This window comes from Corvus moneduloides, chromosome 1, assembly GCF_009650955.1.
Source record: "Corvus moneduloides isolate bCorMon1 chromosome 1, bCorMon1.pri, whole genome shotgun sequence".
NCBI lineage: Eukaryota > Metazoa > Chordata > Aves > Passeriformes > Corvidae > Corvus > Corvus moneduloides.
Window position 1 is genome coordinate 154,127,040 of NC_045476.1, and position 17,681 is coordinate 154,144,720.

Sequence of the window (17,681 nt, forward strand, 5' to 3'; positions counted from 1 at the left end):
ACCACTGCAGCATATCACTGGGCAGAAAAATAGTCTAGGCTTGTTTTGGGTTTATTTAGGATATGTTCAACTAGAAGGCATTGCATGTAGTTAAGCGTGTAGGGAACTGATGCTGGCACTAATAGTGGTGTTCTCCAGGGATCTTTTACACCTTGACAGAATGTATAGTCTAATCTAATTATGGTAGCCTATCCTAAAACCATGGTAATTAAACTAAAGAGATTACTGAAGTTGTAGGGTATGGTTTTCTGAGTTAGTTTCCAAACCTATCTGTCTCTAATCTCTGTTTTAAACATTGACTTCAGCTTCTCACTAAGCTTCTTTAACTTCCACTGTGTTAGTCAAGCAGCTAACTGGGAACTCTTGCAGGCTCCAGTTAGTATGCATAGTCCTTATTGAATTAGATTGGAAAAGCACTTGGAATTTGAAAGAAAAGCAGAATGTGGAATTGTGATCTTTCCTTTTTATGTAGACTTTTTGAAGGAGGAAGACTGGGATGTCTTTATCTATGTGAATCATCAAATGATTAACAAAAACACAGGAAAAATGTGTTTATCATTGCTGCCTTGACCAGGGTTCTGAGCTGAGATGAGCATGCCTGGAGGTTGGGCTAAAAACTGAGCGGGAGTGAGGGGCATTGCAGTTCCTGTGCATTTGGCATGGGAGAAGAAAGGCTGGAGTCTCTGACCAGGGCTCTGCTGGTAACAGCAGCAAGGCTGGCCTTTTGGCCCCTTGAGCTAAACTCAGAAGGACTTCAGGAGGCTGAGGGCAAAGTTGTTTCTTCTTCATTCTCCTCTTTCCTTCCTCTCCAAGTCCTTGTAGCCCTTTGTTGCTGCCAATTCTTTCTCATCTAAGCAACCCCAAAACCAGTAGAGGTGCAGTCCAACACCTGCTGTTTTCATCATCTGCCTACAAATTGCCCTTCCCCTCAGGAAAACCCGTCAAAATATCCATGTGCATGCACAGATGAAACAAACTTACAGTCCCACCGGGATAAATGCTGTATTAACATCACAGATGTAACATCATCACAGCTCTGGTTTAAGAAGGGCAGATGGAAAAGGCTCTGCTGACCTAATGCCCATTTAAAAAAAATATCTGTACGTAGTGTCAGTGGGCTGCTTTCTTCCTTACCTTCTTTCCTTTTCTTATCATTTCTGTGCTTTCTCTTCTGAAGAAGTTCAGTGCTGCATTAAAGAGATTACAGGTTCTTTTCATCTTACCTCTTTTTTTCCCCCCAATTTTACTTCTTCCCAGCAAGCCTCAGGGGTCTTTTGGTTTGTTTTTTTTTTTTCCTTTTTCTTTTCTTTTTTTAAAATTTTTTCCCCCTGTTTTAAAGCAATTGATTTACAGCTCTCCTACCTGCTGGGAAAGATTGACCTGCTACTGAGCGTTTTCAGACAGCCCTTCTTATGAGTCACTTGGGACTGAAAGCAAGCAGAAGGCCAGGTTGAAAGGTGTTTCTTTCCTGATGCTATTTACACCCTAAGGAAATAGTGATGGCATGTGCTCGTTTTGTATAGCTTGATACACGTTGTGTGTATATGTACCTGCATCTTGAAATGGGGTTGTCCAAGGAGAAAATACTTCCTTTTTTTTTTTTTCTCCACCGACACCCTCTTGATTTCTCTAAATCTGAATGAAATCTGAGTGCACTTCTGTTTTCACTCTTTCTCTCGTACTGTGCTTTTGGTGGGCTTTTGCTGTGCAGTTTTGTTTTCACAAGTTTCAGGATGTGCTTTGTTTCCTCTGAAACATGAGGTGCAGGTTCCATCTGGAAACATTTCAGTGGGTCATACAGTTTGTGGTTCTCTTCCTTTGCTGCCCTGGTCTCTCTGTGCCTGTCTCTGGCAGGGAGTATGGGGAGACCAGCAGTGCTGAGCCACCGTGCAAGAAGTGAATGAGGAAGCATACCTTTCACCTCACTTCTGGTCAGTGCAGACTCGATGGACCATGGAGGCTATTTTGTTATTGAGCATCTAAACCCTGAAAAGATATTTCAGGGCAGTCTGGACAGGGCTGCTGCTTTTTTTTTTTCCCCTTCAGCTCCTGCTGTCTTGATACCAACACTAAATTGTTTTTCCTTCAAAGGAACAAACTTGACGTGCCAGGATGGTTGTTCTTCATCCTTTCTAAAGAATGAATCAGCCAGCGCTGAATTTCCTCAGACACATCTTCTGCTTTCATATGTTGGTCTGAAAACACTGACCTCAGCAGCTGGGCTGATTTATTCCACAAAAGAAGGAAAATCTGTCTATTCTTGTTTGAATTCAGTTTTAAGAGAATAAGATCTAGAATTAAAAGCAAATGAGAAAAAAGCAGGCCCTTTTAAAATTTTCTTTCTTATACCTAATATGAAGGCTATTTTCTCACTTGCTCATGCAGTAGCTAAGGCCAAGTTCCATGGACATTGCCCTTGAAGTCTTCTAGTTAGTGTCACCTTTCATCAGTAGGAAACAGCCAGAGATGCCACGTTTGAACCCTGGCAAGTGACAAAAGAGACCAGTGAAGATTTACACACTGGCCCTACTCTGAAGATGAATCAAATCTGGGGTGACCCATCCTGTCTCGTTTCTCCTGTCCATTCTTGTCTGGGGGTGGTTTGGATGCAATTAACTGATGTGAACTGCCAGTATTTGGAGAGTAGGGGTTTGAGAGCCGATTTCAGCAGTGGGATCCAATTTCTCAGCAGTGTTGTGTACAACTGGGCTGTGTTTCATCATATTCACTTTATTAAAATAAGTGTTACAAGAGGCCTGTTCAGTGACTGAGTGAGGATTTTCCATTGCAGGCTCTGCAGCCTTTTCCCACTTCCTGGCTCTCTTTCCTCCTCTTGCAGTACCACACATGGGATGACTTTGCTTTAGAAATTATCTTTTTTTCAAAAGGGCAGCAGAGGCCCATGGCCTGTGTGAGCAGGATGGGGTTTTAAGGTTTTCTTGTTTGTTCCCTCTCTCTCCCCTCTGAGTTTTACCCTCTACTTTACTGTTGTGAGTCCACAGGACGTACCAGGGAAACAGAATGCATTGGGTCATGTGTGGCCCAATTCCCCTCCAAGCCCAAAGCAGCCCTTCTCTGCAGGGACTGCCTCTCTGAAGCATTTCTAGAGACCACACAAGTCAGGAGCTGTGTGAACGCTTTGTCTGGTTTCTTCTGCCTAAGCTTCCTTCACTTCATGAATGTTTTGGTGAGGGTAGAGTAGACAAAAGGTGTAGGAAGAGAAGCAGATCACTTCCACAAGGCAAAGAAATCATGAAGAGAAGAGCAGCTTTGGGGAGAAAAGACAAAAGTAATTCAATAATTAATTATTTTTTATTGGGCTCCTCTTTCAGATGAGAAGCATGCAGTAAGTCTTGACCTAGTTCCCTGAGTATCACAGAAGTCTTGAGGTAGGAATTGCTTCAGGGAACATCCATGGGCGAGTGTTTCCCTGCCAGAAGGCAGCTGATCTGCTGGAACTGAAGCTCTCCACTCAAGTGTGGAGGTCTCCGCATAAGTATGTTTTGTCAATGCTTTTGTTGGGAAAGAGGTCTGAAACCCAGGCTAGATATGAGAGGTCCTGGCTGATGAATGCTGCTCTGAGATCTGGTTTCAAGTCTCTGCTATCTCCAGCCTTATTGATGGCACTTTTGCTTGTCCCCTTCCCCGCTTCTTATTTGGATTTTGGGCTCAGGTGATGTCAAATAATAGCATCAGCTCTTGCTGTGGAACGTGGTTTTTCCTAAACTTCAGGAACTGCTGTGTAATTAAGCTTTCACATAAATCTTCAGGAGAAATAACCCAGGACTGCTTCAGTCTGGGTCTTCACAGTGCTTAAGGCATTCTTGCTGGTGATAAGACAGGCAGGGAGTGCTTCTGAGATGAGGTGGAAGGGAGGAAGTCCTGGGGAGATGGCTTGTGGGTCAGTTTTGGATTGCCAGTAGTTACATGAGAGGTTTGGCTACAGGGCTAGCTTGAGGGCTAGCCAAAGACAAGGTCATAGCTCCCACATCTACACCCTCTGGGATATGCTGAATTGCTAAAGTATTCATCAAAGAGCGTGGGCAGGGGACATGTTTTGAAGGAAAATGTATAGTTGCAGAGACAAGTTTGAAAGCCTAGCTAGTGTCTAGTTGGTCCTAGCAGAACATCAGGGAGCTTGCGGGTGCCCTGCCTGCCTGCCCTGCACACTGGTTGGGCTGCCCACAGCAGTGGCAGGTCTGTCTGTCCTCCAAAAGGAGATGCCCTCAGTGAGCATCCTGCTGTTGCATGTCGAGACCATCAGAGAACATAGCCCAATTGCCTTAATTCCACTCCCTTCTGGTGTGGAGAATGATTTTGGGACTACAAGGATAATATTTTATGCTGTTTAGGAAACAAAATAGATTGATTGGGCTTACAAAGCAAGCAAACCAACCAACCTGCAAATGACAGAGCAGCTGGTTAGCAGTAGCTACAACACGTTTCAGCGGTGAGGCTGTGGAAGTGCTGCCTTTCCCCAGTGTATTTGGTTCCCAGGGGTGACAGGATTGCCAGGATGGCAGCAACAGCTGGAGTTTTCAGCAGGCTCTTTCCCTGCCCTCCTTTGCTGTGCAGCAAAGTCTATGGAGAAAAGCATGCTTGGTGCTGGTGGGTTGCCATGGAAAGAACTGCCACATCGCACAGAGTTCATGGTGGAGTGTCTGGTGGCTGTTTCTTTTTGAGAGAATTTTTACAAACGTTTTAAAACCGAGTGACCATCTAAATTAATGCAAGCTGGTCACAGAATCAGTGTCTCTTGAAATTATATCATTAAGGATTTTTTTTCGTTTTTTGTTCTTTCCTTTGGAAGGAGTGCACATGTGTTTTGGCAAACAAATACTGAATATTAGTGTCCCACTGGATTTTGATGACTGGATGGTTGGAGCCTGTTTTGCAGCTCTGAGGAGAGAGCAGGAAGGAGGAGGGTTTGCTAGAGAGGGTGGGGGTGAGCATAAGCCCTGGGCACGCTACTGCAGGCCTGGTCCTGGCATCCCAGAAACAGGAGGAGAAGAAACCAAGTTTTAAAAAATTCTTTAAAAAAAGATTTAAACAAATAACCTTCAGTGAGAAGCCGTTTTATGGAGCAGTGCTCCTCCTTTTCTGCATTTCTCAAGTATTGCTCAAGCATCATTGTTACAGTTTCTTCATCTGGAGGAGCTATGAAGTAGCCCTAGGGGAAATCCAAGCACCAGGGAGACAGAGAGGCTGATGACTGCGCTGACTCCCGCTCTGAGCCAGAGCTGGGAATAGTGAGTATGCTGGGATTAAAATGTGTGGGAGGAGGCAACTGCCAAGCATACTTTGTCACACTTAGGTGTTCTGATGGTAAACCCTTCCACTGGTAAGAAATAAATGAATGGGAGGTTTAGCCGGTTCTTCTGTTGTTGTTGTTTTCCTTGGCATTTTATTCCTCAGTACAGTAATAATTTTTCCATGTGAAACATGGTTCCTTTTGTGGTTTGGGATTGTAAGGGGTGTTCCAGGGGTGTTTCGTGCCAAAGCATCCAGGCTGCGGATGGTCCAGATCAAACTCAGTCATGAAAGTAGGAACTGGTTTGATCAGCATCCCTTGATGTTTAAAATGAGAAGTAGAAGAAACAAAACATGTCCTTCTTTGTGGCATGTGCTGGGGAGAAAGTCTCCAAAGGCATGGATTGTGCTTGTCTGATTGTATTTACAACTGTGTCAATTCCTACTATTTTTTTATATGTATCAGGTCTTAAGAAACTTCATTTACTTCCTAAGATACTTTTCACTCTCTTCCACTGTATATTTCCAGAAGAAACCCTGGTTCTTTTGAACTAGAGCATTAAATAGTGTGTGAATGATCCAGTAATCATTTCGTCTTTGTACTTCCGGAGTGAAATGAAAATGCAGAGACATTTGCATCCTGCTAAATCCCACTTTATTCCAGCAGCATAGTGTTGGGGTGTCCTCATCCTCTGTCCCCTGCATCCCATGTCGGCATCCTTTCCTAGAGCTCCAAGGTGCTGGCAGCTCCTGTCCTGGCCTAGGGACCCTCATTTCAAGGGCCTGTTGAGGAAAAGGTGGGACAGGCTGGATTCAGAGCTGCTATGTTGAAAAAAAAAAAAGTTACATATACGTGCACACACAGCCTGGCAGATCAAACACAGAGAAATGTTGCACAAAGGAATCACATGCTGTTAGGTGAGATCAGATGTGTCTGCCAAGTTTCTGGCCTCTTGAAGACAAGAATATACCTGGAAATTTCAGAGCCTTACATTCAGGTGGTCTTGTAGTATCCAAGTAGAAAAAGTTGTGCCGAGAGATGGAGGGGAGAGCTCTGGCACTCGCTCAGATTCATCCTTGCAGCAAGTCTGGGTCAAGGTCACGAGAATTAAAGGCTCCCGAAAGCAGTGACCGCTCTCCTGTCTCCACTGGCCTGCAGCACTTGATATGGGGGAAGAAGGATTTCATGTTGGGGAGGGAGACAGTGTTTGGGTTTGTGGGTCACAGTCACTGGGGGAGTGTTTCTAACCCAGCTACGGAAACCCAACTGTGTGACAAGGGGGAAGGATTGCATTGTGTGCTCAACTTCTGGCACGGACAAAGGTCCTTTGTGGCCGTGCCAAATTCTCCCAGCAGCAAAACTGTTACTGTGCACAGAGGGCAGTGGCTCTGCCCTGTGACAAATTGCAGCAGCCACGGGTGCTGCAGGGAGGAAGAGGAAACTCATTTGATCCCGTGATCTCCAGGGGAAAAATGGCGTTTGTGTGCCTGCCTGATAGGTGCCTATGGGGACACTTAAACTGTACATACCCACCTGAAACCTCAGCGTCCTGTGTGGCAAGACAGGCCTTTTCCCCATAAGTAAGCACAGTTTTGAAAGGCTTTCTGACTCTGGGGGTTTTGTTTGGTTTTGGGGGGGTTTTATTAAAAAATCATATTGATAATCAATGATTTTCCTAGGGAAAATAAACATTTGATTGGGAGCATATTTGTTGGCCAACTGGAGAAATTAGAATACTGTCACTCGGTGGATAACTTCAACTCCAAACAGCTTTTGATTTCGCACTTCATAGGGTGTAGACATCTGGAACATCAGTGATGCTTCAGCTGGCTTCTGGTTTCTGATGGCAGACAGTAGTTGGTGTCTTGGTCTTGTATTAGATGCCTTAAATGCTCAGTAAGCTGAAGAAAGTGTTTTGTAATCTGCAGTGAAGGGAAAGCATGCAAATGTTTCAAAAGGATCTTGCTGGACTTGCTATTTATTGTCTCATCCTCTACTGTGGAACATGGTAGGTTCTCTGTGACACAGTTTACTTTACAGGATTACTTTAAAACAAAGTGTTTTGTATGTGTATGAGGACTGGGTGCTTACTAGGAGAAGGAGAAATAATTAAATACACTTTGAAAACAAAGTACTGAGATAAAACTTGAAGGTAATAAGGGGGAAATTATGTGTAGGGGTGATCTGAGTGGGAATTGCAAGTAATGAAGTACAGCAGATGTAGTAAAACAACTTCAACAAGCACTGGTACAGCATGTGATTAAAATGACAGAAAGCAGTGTAACTAAGCATCTTTTAGATGGTCGCTTTTTTCAGCATTTGACCTTAGAGATGACGGAGGAACTGACCAAGGAATAATGTGATGCATGCTAGGAATGCTTAGCTTGTACCACCAACAAGCAGAAAAAAAAATGTATGCTCTTGACTGAAAATGGTGTGGGTCAACTCATCCAGGACCTCCAGAGAAAGAGAAGAGAACAAGTGCATTGATGGTGCCCACAGATGTTGTGTGAGATGGGATTGTCACAAGAAGATCTCCCATCACATGGAAACCCTCCCTAAAATACTTTTTTTTTCCAGAATTATGGCAAAAAGTGGAAAGGGGAGGAGTTCTTGAACTGTAGGGTTCAAGCAAAGGAAGACCAGGAGGAATTGGTGTGGTTTTTGCTAACGATATGCTTTGCAGCAGTTGCAGAGGACGGTAGCTTTTATTTTGGGTAAGGACAGGGGGAGGTTTAGCAACCTCAGTAGAGAAGCTTCTCTCTTGTATATGTGCACCTGGCCTAAGGAGTGACTTCTGAGAGAAGGCAGAAGAGTTCAGACCTTTTATATTTAGACTCTTCCTCTTGGAGAAAGTTGTGGTGGTTTTGTGACTTTGGTGCTTTTTTGCTGGGACCTAATCTATGCGTACCAGCTCCTTTCACAGGGGCTGTTAAATGTTTTCCACTTGTGAGCTTGGAGAATAACCTGAATTTACTGGAGATTGGAGCAGTAACCAAAAACCTCGAAGCAGTTTCCAGCCCTGCTGAAGACCTTGGTAAGGCATGATTTTTGCACTGTGCTTCCCTGTTTTGGTGGCAGCAATGTGTAAATTGACTTGGCCATTTAGCAAAGCCTCTGCCATGCTCTCTTCATGCCTTAATTGCCCATTTGAGCAGTGGGAATAACAGCAGTGCCCTAACTCAAAAGCCTGCTGTGAGAATAGGTGTCTTAACAGCTGTAAAGACTCCAAATATTGGACCAGTGGGATCCTCTGATCACCACAGGTCATTAACTATCTTAAGACAGACTCCTACATGAGGGGAAAGGACCTAAAAAAGATACTTGCTTTACATGGTGGGTGGAAGTCACGTCATTGCTGTTAGAAAAGCCTCTAAATGCGGAATGTACATTTTTCATGGTCTGATACATGGCCACTTTTAAAACAGCATTTTCTTTAAGCAAGTAGAGCACAACAAAAGATAATGTAAAATGCGATGAGAGTGAGCAAAAATTATTTACACCAAGATATTTGCAGTTCCCCTCCATTGAACCAAATCTGCTCATCACCAGGAAGCTGAGGAGATCAGACTGATGCAAAGCACTGCCTATGCAGTTCTTCCAAGCATCTCACTCCTCTTAGCCAGCAGCAGACAACTTTCCCACATGCTGCTTTTTGTCTCTGTCTTGGCTGGGAGATTGGGGTCTGGCTATAGTAGTGGAAAAATTGTGTTGGGTTTGAAGAAGGAGATGCCTTTTCCTAGCAATATAAGGGTTCATCTGTATCAGACAGGAGTCTCCTAAGTAGAGATCTAGGCTGGGAAACACACATGCATCATCTGCCAGCACTTGAAGGTCATTCATCTGAGTTTATCTTGTGAATGTGGCTCTGGGCACAGGCAGCATGGGTGTCTGCAGCTCTACTTGTATGGGGTCTGCTTGCACATGGCAAACAGCTCATGGCATTTTGACGTGGGGCACCTGAGGTTTGCCTCCTCGGTTCATCAGGTCGCTGAACTGTGTGAGTTAGGCCAACAGCTGATGCTTCATGTGCTTAAAATTGGAGCTGCCCTGAAGTGCCTTGGGCACCAGCTTTGTTTGGTATCCCCTGGCTGAGCTTGGAGGTCACTGGGTGTTCAGGTCCTGTGAAAATTCATGTGGCAGTTTCCAGGCGTGGTCTTGTTTTGAAAAAGATATGTTGAAATTCCTGCTTCTGGAAGTGTTGAGGTGAAATGTTCCCATTTCATTACTGTGCAAGTATTCAGTGTGGTAGGCTGCAAGACACAGCTTTGTACCCCAAACCCAGCTTTTGGGCTTCCTCCTTCAACAGCATCTGGTACTGTAGCTCAGGAGTTTCCATTCAGGAATTAATATTTTTAGTTGTTAGAGTTTATAAGCCAGACCTGATGTTTTAAAAGGCAAAATTACTGTGTACTGAAGCTGTTCCCAGTAGTGCAGAGGTTCAGACTGTATAAGCAGTGTCAATCAAGATGACTTGAAGCAACAGCTGTTGAGTTCACCAATGTGTAGATGAGTGGATAGGGAAATGGGGACAGGAGAGAACAGCAGTGCTTGTGGGCCACAGGTAAAACCATCCTGTGGGGGGGGACATCATGCTGCTCTGCTTGTAGCATGTTATCCTCTTGTCTGCACTTCTCATTGGGGAATATGAAGATACCCAGAGAAGCCCTTGGCGGGGAAGAAAGAGGTACAGTGATTCATCAGCTGTATAAATCACAAACCATCTGCATTTTCCGAAAACATTGTGAATGAGTCAAGCAGGGAGCTGTACAGCTATAGACACACAGGTTACTAATGTTTTCTGTTAATTACTGATCCCCTTCCTCTCTTGGGAGTTCCATAGACTCTTTCAGTGCTGCAGTTGTGGTGAATGAGGCTGATGGAGATGCTGCTTCCCATATAGGACAAACAGAGTTGGCCAAACCGCCCATAGGTGTTGGTGTACGCCTTGTCTTGTTCAGACATGACATGCTGGTGATAGAAGTTTCTTCTCCTTTGTTTTTCCCTCAAATCTAAGCACTTTTTAGAAGTGGTCACCAACACAGTCCTGTGGCCTCAGCCTTCCCTCCTTCCCCTCCTTCAGCGCCTCTGGGTGCTTTTTCCCATTTCCTGCTGTGGTATGTGCCATGTATGTGTCAGAGCCAAGACATGCAGGGCTCTAGGGGCTACTTCTTGAGAAGTGAAAGGTTTTGGGGGTTTTTTTTGAGAAATTCTGAGCTCATTTCTATCTTGCAGACTTGTAAGAGGGGTACCTAGAATGTGCATGTGATTTTTATTTTGTTTTCTCCTTTGCAGTTGACCTGCAAAAGTGTTTGAGAGCCTTGATAATTTTATTTGGAAAAGTTGACACTTAACTGACTAAAGGCAGGATACTGTGGTTCCCAGAGCAGAAAAATTTGAGAAGGGATACAAGTAGTGTAAGAAGTACTAAAGCAGGAAAACTTCTGCGCTGTTGCTTAAAGTTTTGTAAGCAAAGTAAAGAAATCAAATGTCTGGATTCTGTCACAGCTCGTCTTCTTTCTGCTTTGGAAGAAATTTAATTTAAAGTGTCTCTATAGTAACAATAAATCTGAAGAGAGAAAATATGTAATAATATATAAAATATATAGTTGCATTGGAAATGTGTACAGCTGTTCCTTGTCTAGGTGGCTGTGTTATGGAATGGCAGATGACATGAAGGAGAAAGGGGACCAGATGTCACTGTTAAGATATTTGATCTAAACAAATAAGAAATGATTACTTAAAATTGTTCTAAGCAAAGAATACTTATTTTAACATACCCACCCTTTCCCAGAAAAAAAAAAATCATTCTTTAAAGCGTATTTGAAAGGAAGTTAAGCTGAATTCTAACAGGATAAACTATTCTTTTCCTGCATAAAATAGTAAACGGATACATCCAGCATTTAACCCACTAAGCTGAAGGTAGTGTCTACAGATAATTTTTATTTTGTGTCTGTGAGTCTCTTGTCCCCCTACCACATGATGCTGGATAAAAACTAAATACAAAAAATTACTTATATCTAGTGACTTTAATTTAGTCCAATGATGATAACTCAAGGAATTGCACAGAGAAGTAATTAAACTAATTAGAATGAATGTTTTTATAGCATTTCTATTTCTCTCATAAGAAGTCTGTTGGTCTTTATTTCTCTCTTCTGAACATGCAAATACCTACCCTAGGAGTAAACACTAAACACATCACTGATAAAAGGAGATAATTTTGATAGGGTACATGACTATTATTTTGGAGCTTGCTACCCCTGGAAGCCACCAATGGAGGGTGATGGACAGAGGATCAGCCCCCTCTGTGGGTGTTGAGAACATTTGCTGATGAATCTGACTGTATCTTGCATGGGTTGTTTGTGCATCATCTTGCTTGGAAGAGGTCAGTTTGTATTCCTCCTTCCCAAAGAAGAGAGCGATGCCTCAGCAGGGCATCCACTATCACCCTCTGGGTTTTGAGTGTGCACAGCCAAGTGCCACTGGGATTTGGGGTCCTTTTGTGTCCCTGAGCATCTGTGACTCCAGAGCAGGGCACCAGCTAAGTCACATGTTCAGCAGGACATGGATGCGTGTGCCTTTGGCAGAAGCACACACTGCAAAGTAAAAAAGTTTTTCCCAGACTGCACCAACTTCACAAACCAGTGGAAGCTGCAGCAGTCACAGTTACCCACATGTCCCATTTCATGTGCAATCTGTGGGTTGCCAGCCGTTTTCTTGGAGGAGAAAGCAATGGTGGGAAGCAAGGAAACCTGGATTTTGTCCCCACCTTGGCACTCCAGTTCTCTCCCTCCTGCCTGTTGTTGCCCCATCTGCTTCGGTGTGTGCCCTCTTGGAGAAGGACCATCTCCTGCCTACACTGAGATTAAGGCCACTGTCTTAGGTGAAATAAGTGACTGTTGCTACAATATAAGTATTTTTTCAGGGCATGAACCAGTTTGTAAAGTGCAGTTTCTAATCATGAGTAGATTTTTTTCAGAAAGCAAAACTAGTTGGGCCTAATGCAGTTTTTAACAACTGAATTAAGCCTGCATTTAAAAAAAGGGGGGGGGAAGTACAAGGCAGTGATTGCAGATTGGTACTTATAATAGAAAATTCACAGCACGCAATGTTCAACTTCCCCTTTTATGGGAAGGGCTCGGCCTCTTGTGTTCATACCACCATTTTCCCCGCATCTTTGGCTTAGCGGCAGCTTGAATGAGAACATTTCAGTTCAAAAGAACAGCCTGTTAGCAGTGTACTCTGAAATAAGCCTCTCTTGCATGGTTCTGCCACACAACCTATTCTGGCGAAGCCTACTAACAGGGGTTTTTTTCCCCCAAAATACCTGTGTTTTTCAGAGTAAGTTTTTCTATCTCTACTCAGTGGTCACATCACAGCTGAGCTGTTAATGTTAAAAGGCAGCTTTCATGTGATTAATTTCATTATGCACTTCTCCAGGATTTTCTACAGCTATTGCTGCCTTCTAAAAACCCTTTCATTCTACCCTCAGCCCACCAATACTTCTGATTTTTGTTTTATCTGTGTGTTTTTACAGAGTCTCTCAGTGACTGTAGGGGGTGCAGGGCAGAGGTGGGATGTGCGCTGGGTTTGCTTCTGCCCCCGTTCATCTGTTGACATCCAGTTTCACAGGATGTGTTGCCAGGGAAGTCAGGAGTCCTGGAGGCAGTTTGGTTTGCTGATCACCTTTGAAAGGTGTGAGTCTCTGATCCTTAAAAGAAAGAAAAATTATCGATTGCTGCTTCCCTGTAGACAAATACTCATGGTCACGGCATCCTGTAACAGACATCAATGTGGGAATATTTTTATAATTAGAAATGTCTGCACCAACATATGCAAACTGTCAATTTTATATTTTCACATGCCTGCAAAAATTATTGCTGTAACAATCTGTATACCTCCCCTTTAATTGGGATTTATTCAGCTCACAAAGAACTGTAGAAGTATTGGAGCTCTGGGCTGGTCTGACTTAAATGCTGTTTTAAGAGCTCTGCCCTAGTTCACAAAACCTGCCTTTCTGTATGAGTGTTTTTTTTGTAAATTGTCACAGTCCCAATCTATCATGCAGGAATTATTTGCCCTGGTTTGCTTCCGCTTATTTTTCTGTATGTAATTAAGCAATGTTTTAAAGTGTTTTATCACAGAGGAGAGCAACAGCATGTTTTTTGCTGTGCTAGCTGATGTGCTTTTTGATACTACTGTAGCAGCTGCATGCTGAAAACAGTTGTAAGGAAGGAAAAACATCACCCTAGGCATGTTCCTTTTTCTGCACCATGAAATGTGTATCTCCCCTCTCATCCTTGTGTTTGTAGGAGAAAAATGTTACCACAACTTTAATGAATGTGAGTTCAGCATCTCTGATGGGGAGCAGGATGACAGCTCTGTTCTGTGCTGCCTGTGTTTGCATTGCTGCAGCCTTCATAAACAACGAGTAGATGGTCATGGGGGCTTATGATGCTGTTGAGTAATATCACTTAGTTTCTGCTCTGCTCTGAACTCTTTGAGCATGACTTTTAGGCAGCCACGGAATTTGTAGTCAAGTGTTAAAATCCGGGATGCTCAGAGGGAGACAGTATTTGGGTCCTAGGGAAGTCAGGGACCCGCAGGCTTGGAAGGTTATGAAAGGAGATGGTTGAAGATATCCAGGAATGAACAGAAGTACTGCAGTCCATCATGGTGTGGTTGGTCACACACCCTGGAAGGGGTGGCAAATTCTTCAGCTCCTGAAAAAGGGTGTCCCTGCTTTAAAAGCAACCTGCAGTGTTTGCAAGGCAGTGAGCAGCAGGGCCTGGCTGATGTCCAAGGGCAGAGCATGGCATCTGTGTTGAGGTTTGCTGAGATCCAGTTACTGTGAGATAAAGTGGGATGGTCTTCCAAAAGAACCCAGGGAGTGAACAATTGGTGCCCAACAAGTCCTTTCTAGTGAGCTCTGTGCTGTGTACCTCCTCTGTTACTTCTGCTGCGGCGCCAAGCTGGGGAAGGGGCGTGGGAAAGCTGTAAGGAGGAGTTTGTACCTTTGTGATACTAAATGTCATGTTCAGACAAGGGGGGGTGTGGGTGTTAAATTACAAGAGTGTAATTTGCTGGTGCTTGTCCTGCGTAGCAGAGAGGATGCTGTTTGTGGAGACTGAGCTCCTAAGCAGTAAGCAATAAAGTATTTCCACCCTCTTCAAACATCAGCCAGCCCTTGCAAATGAGCACTCCTATATTTCTGTGCTTGTTTGCAGATATCCTCATGCTGGTGGTTTTCCCACTGTTAATTTTCAAATGAGGCCAGGTGCTGGGAACTCTCTGCCAGCACAGGGCAGAGCAAACAATGGAGCAAGATGAAAAAGTAAAGGAAGATTTTATTGGCAAATTACACAAGTGTCCCTAAAGTGTTTGGGTTTTTTCTGTTTGTTTGTTTTTAAAAGCAAGGTTTATCTGTGAAAAGTAAAGATCCATTTGCACTGCCTGGGGGGGTTCAAACTCTTTCAGCCTCTGTTTACTCCAGCCCTTGGCTGAAAGCAAGATGCAGCACAAAACAGTGATATTTCTGATGTGCTTTTTCCTTTCTGCTGAAAGTAAGGTTTTCCGTGTTTTTTAATTAGACATACCTTCAAATTTGGTTGTCTTTAGACAGCCTTTTCCAGACTCAGTCATGTTTTGGGGTATGAGGAAAAACAGGCAGCATCTTGCCCTATCTCCCCCCTGCCCTACCACTTCCCCAGCCACAGCTCACAGGACTTGTGCAACTGAGCTGTGTCCCAGGTGTCATGGAAAATTCCTGCTCTGCCACCACCTTGGAGGAGCCTGTGGGAATAACACTGCAGAAAAGGAGTTCAGTTTCTACCCCAATATTTGCCTTTTCTTGTGGGGGAAGTAGGGCATAAAATTAGCTATGTGCACAAGGTAAAGATACAAGAGAGTGAAAAGATTTCAGTATTCAGCAAGAGAAACCTTTTGGATTTGTTTTTATCATTCCTTAGCTTGAACTGTACAGTCACCTTATGCTGATGGAAGGTGGCATTGCTACACAAGTAAGCATTTTCCAGTGCCAGCCAGGCCTAAAAACATGGTTTATTTTACCTGTGTGAGTCTCTGCAGTTTTCCCAGTGTGGGGCCAGATGATCAGGTAGGAAATCTGGTATTTCCTCAGTCATGCACAGAGTTGCCATTAAGATCCCACTTCATTCTCTTTTCAGATGCTCTGTAGCCATTTTAACAGGGGTTCGATTGATCAGAGGACCGTGACTGGATTCTTTCATTATTTAAACAAATTTTAGAAATTAAATGAAGACAGGTTAGGGCCTCACTCTTAAGTGCTGTGATGCACTTTTGGGGAGATAAGTTTAAAAGAAGGCATTGCTTCTGACCTGTGTGCTCCTGTCCTGGATGTCTTTGCTGAAGCAAAGCAAATCGAAAGTTTTTGTTCCTGCACGCAGGTTCTCTGTGGTTTGGTTTAGACCTCATTCACAATGACAGATTCTGCTTGGAGCCAAGCACTTTTGTTTTTCACCTGGTTGCCTTTTGCTGCTTTGTGCATTTGCTCATTTAAAAAGAAAATTCAAAAAATGAGATTTTTTTTTTTTTCTTTCAACCCCCTGCAGTGTGGGGAGACAAGCAAGAGATGTGGCAGGTGAGCTGGAGGGATGAGGACTGTCTTCCCTCTCCATGCACAGTGAGTATGCAGTGAGCTCACAAAGAAGCTGCTGACTGCACCCGTGCACCCCACTCCTGTGGGTACTCCAAGTGGCAGCAGCTGAAAAAAAGAGGTCATTTGTCCAGGGTCCTGTCCATAATAAAGTATAAAGTGAACAGGGCCAGCTTTAGGGATAGAGGTTGACCTGACTGTGGTGCAGCCCCACATTGAATATCAGATGTGAATTTTGCCCCTTGAAGGAGTGCATGTCCTGTGGACAGGGCTCAGGTGATAAAGTGTAGCTCAGGTTCCCATCAGGATGTGCTGGTTGCTAAAAGCCATTACATTGCAGGAGCTGAAGTGGCATCATTTATCAGTTTTGTCAGGAGCAACACCACGTATTTAAAGCTGTCTGCTGGGGCTTTGATGTTCTGGCAAGTGGCTCATGTTTGAAAGCTGTGAGATGCTCTTGATGCTTTCTCTAATGTTCTGGGATGGGCTGTGGCAGTCCTTGCAACTGTACATGATGCACCTCCCAAGGATGTGTCTTGGGGGGGGGGGGTCCCATCCTCCTTTGGAACTTCCTATTGCTTTATCCCAAATTACATCCTTACTAAGGTCCTATAGCCTGGAGGTCCCAATAAACTCTACTTGCTCAGGCAAATGTTGAGCTTCTCCTCCTCCCCATCTTTCAGAGTGTGGCTTGAAGGGACAAAGATAGTCTGTAGCTAGTTATGAGTGCCCCAAAGTGTGCATCTTAGACTAAAAGTCATTTGTTTCATTTATTGAAAAAGAAGTATTTGACTTCAGCTTGATTTCTGTGGTGCCTTGTGATTCTCATGTGGCAGAAAAAAAAACTACTCAAAGTGTAGGGTTAGAAAACCAGCAATTGACATGCAGAAAAACACTGTGGAAAAGAAGAAGGAAGAGAAGCAACAATCTGTACAATTTTTTAGAAAAACTGTAGCAGAAAGAATTTTTCATCTTTCCACACACTTAGATATGTTTTGAAGGGACCTTGGCCCTTCCTTTGTACTGGAGCATTCTTGTTTGAGGTCAGTCCTCCTGTCCTCATAAGAGTTGGGAGCTTGGTGCAGCAGAGAGCTTGCTGAGCTTCCAGAGACTGGGGAATTCAAAACATTTAGTCTTTTAAGAAACCTTTGATTGATTCAAAGCTGTAGCCTAGATGTTTCTCCCTTCTCCACTCTTTCTCTTCCATCACACTCCTTTATGTTCCTAGCTTTTTCTTCCTGTGGAGGATGGGGGAAATTCAGTGAAATACAAATAAGCCTTCCTCTGTCTTTGATGTCCTTTGAATTTTCTTCCTTTTGTTGATGTTACCAAATGAATTTTGCAGGAGGTCATACATGAAAACAGGAGCAGACTATTAGGTGCAGCTGTGGCCTGGGAGGGAGAGCAAGACTCAGAGGAGCATCCCAGGAACCATGACTCCATCCTCATCTTCATCACCCCGGCCCAGGGCACTGCCTTGCACCTCCCTTCCCTCATATAAGAAAGTCAGTATCATAAATGTTGTGGGAATATACAGGGAAGAGTGAGATGACCTGATGACCTGATCACCCTCACCCTGTTTCCAGCACTAGCTGGACTTACAGAGCTCATTCTGCCCCCTTCTCTCATCTTTTGGCCTGTTTCAGCCAAACTTGGTATAAGGGAAGAAGCTTCAAAGATAATTCATTTTCTGCAAGCACAGTTAAAAACTGGTGATCAGGAAGATGGGAGTTGGGACAGCTGTGTGTTTGTCTCTAGCCTCTGATCCCATCTGCAGTGGGATGCAGCAAGTCACAG

At 43.9% G+C, this 17,681-nt stretch overlaps 1 protein-coding gene across 10 annotated transcripts in view; it reads left to right on the plus strand.

Annotated features, from left to right (window-relative positions):
* The window catches only part of ZHX2 (zinc fingers and homeoboxes 2), a 75,562-nt gene that overhangs the window by 46,320 nt on the left and 11,561 nt on the right, over positions 1-17,681 (plus strand). The window contains exon 1 of one of the 10 annotated variants that reach the window (XM_032132550.1): positions 6,742-6,831. The exons of the other annotated variants lie outside the window; for them this stretch is intronic. The gene's annotated coding sequence lies outside the window, so the exon portion shown is untranslated. Of the gene's footprint in view, positions 1-6,741; positions 6,832-17,681 lie in introns of those variants that run through there. 10 annotated transcript variants of the gene reach the window in all.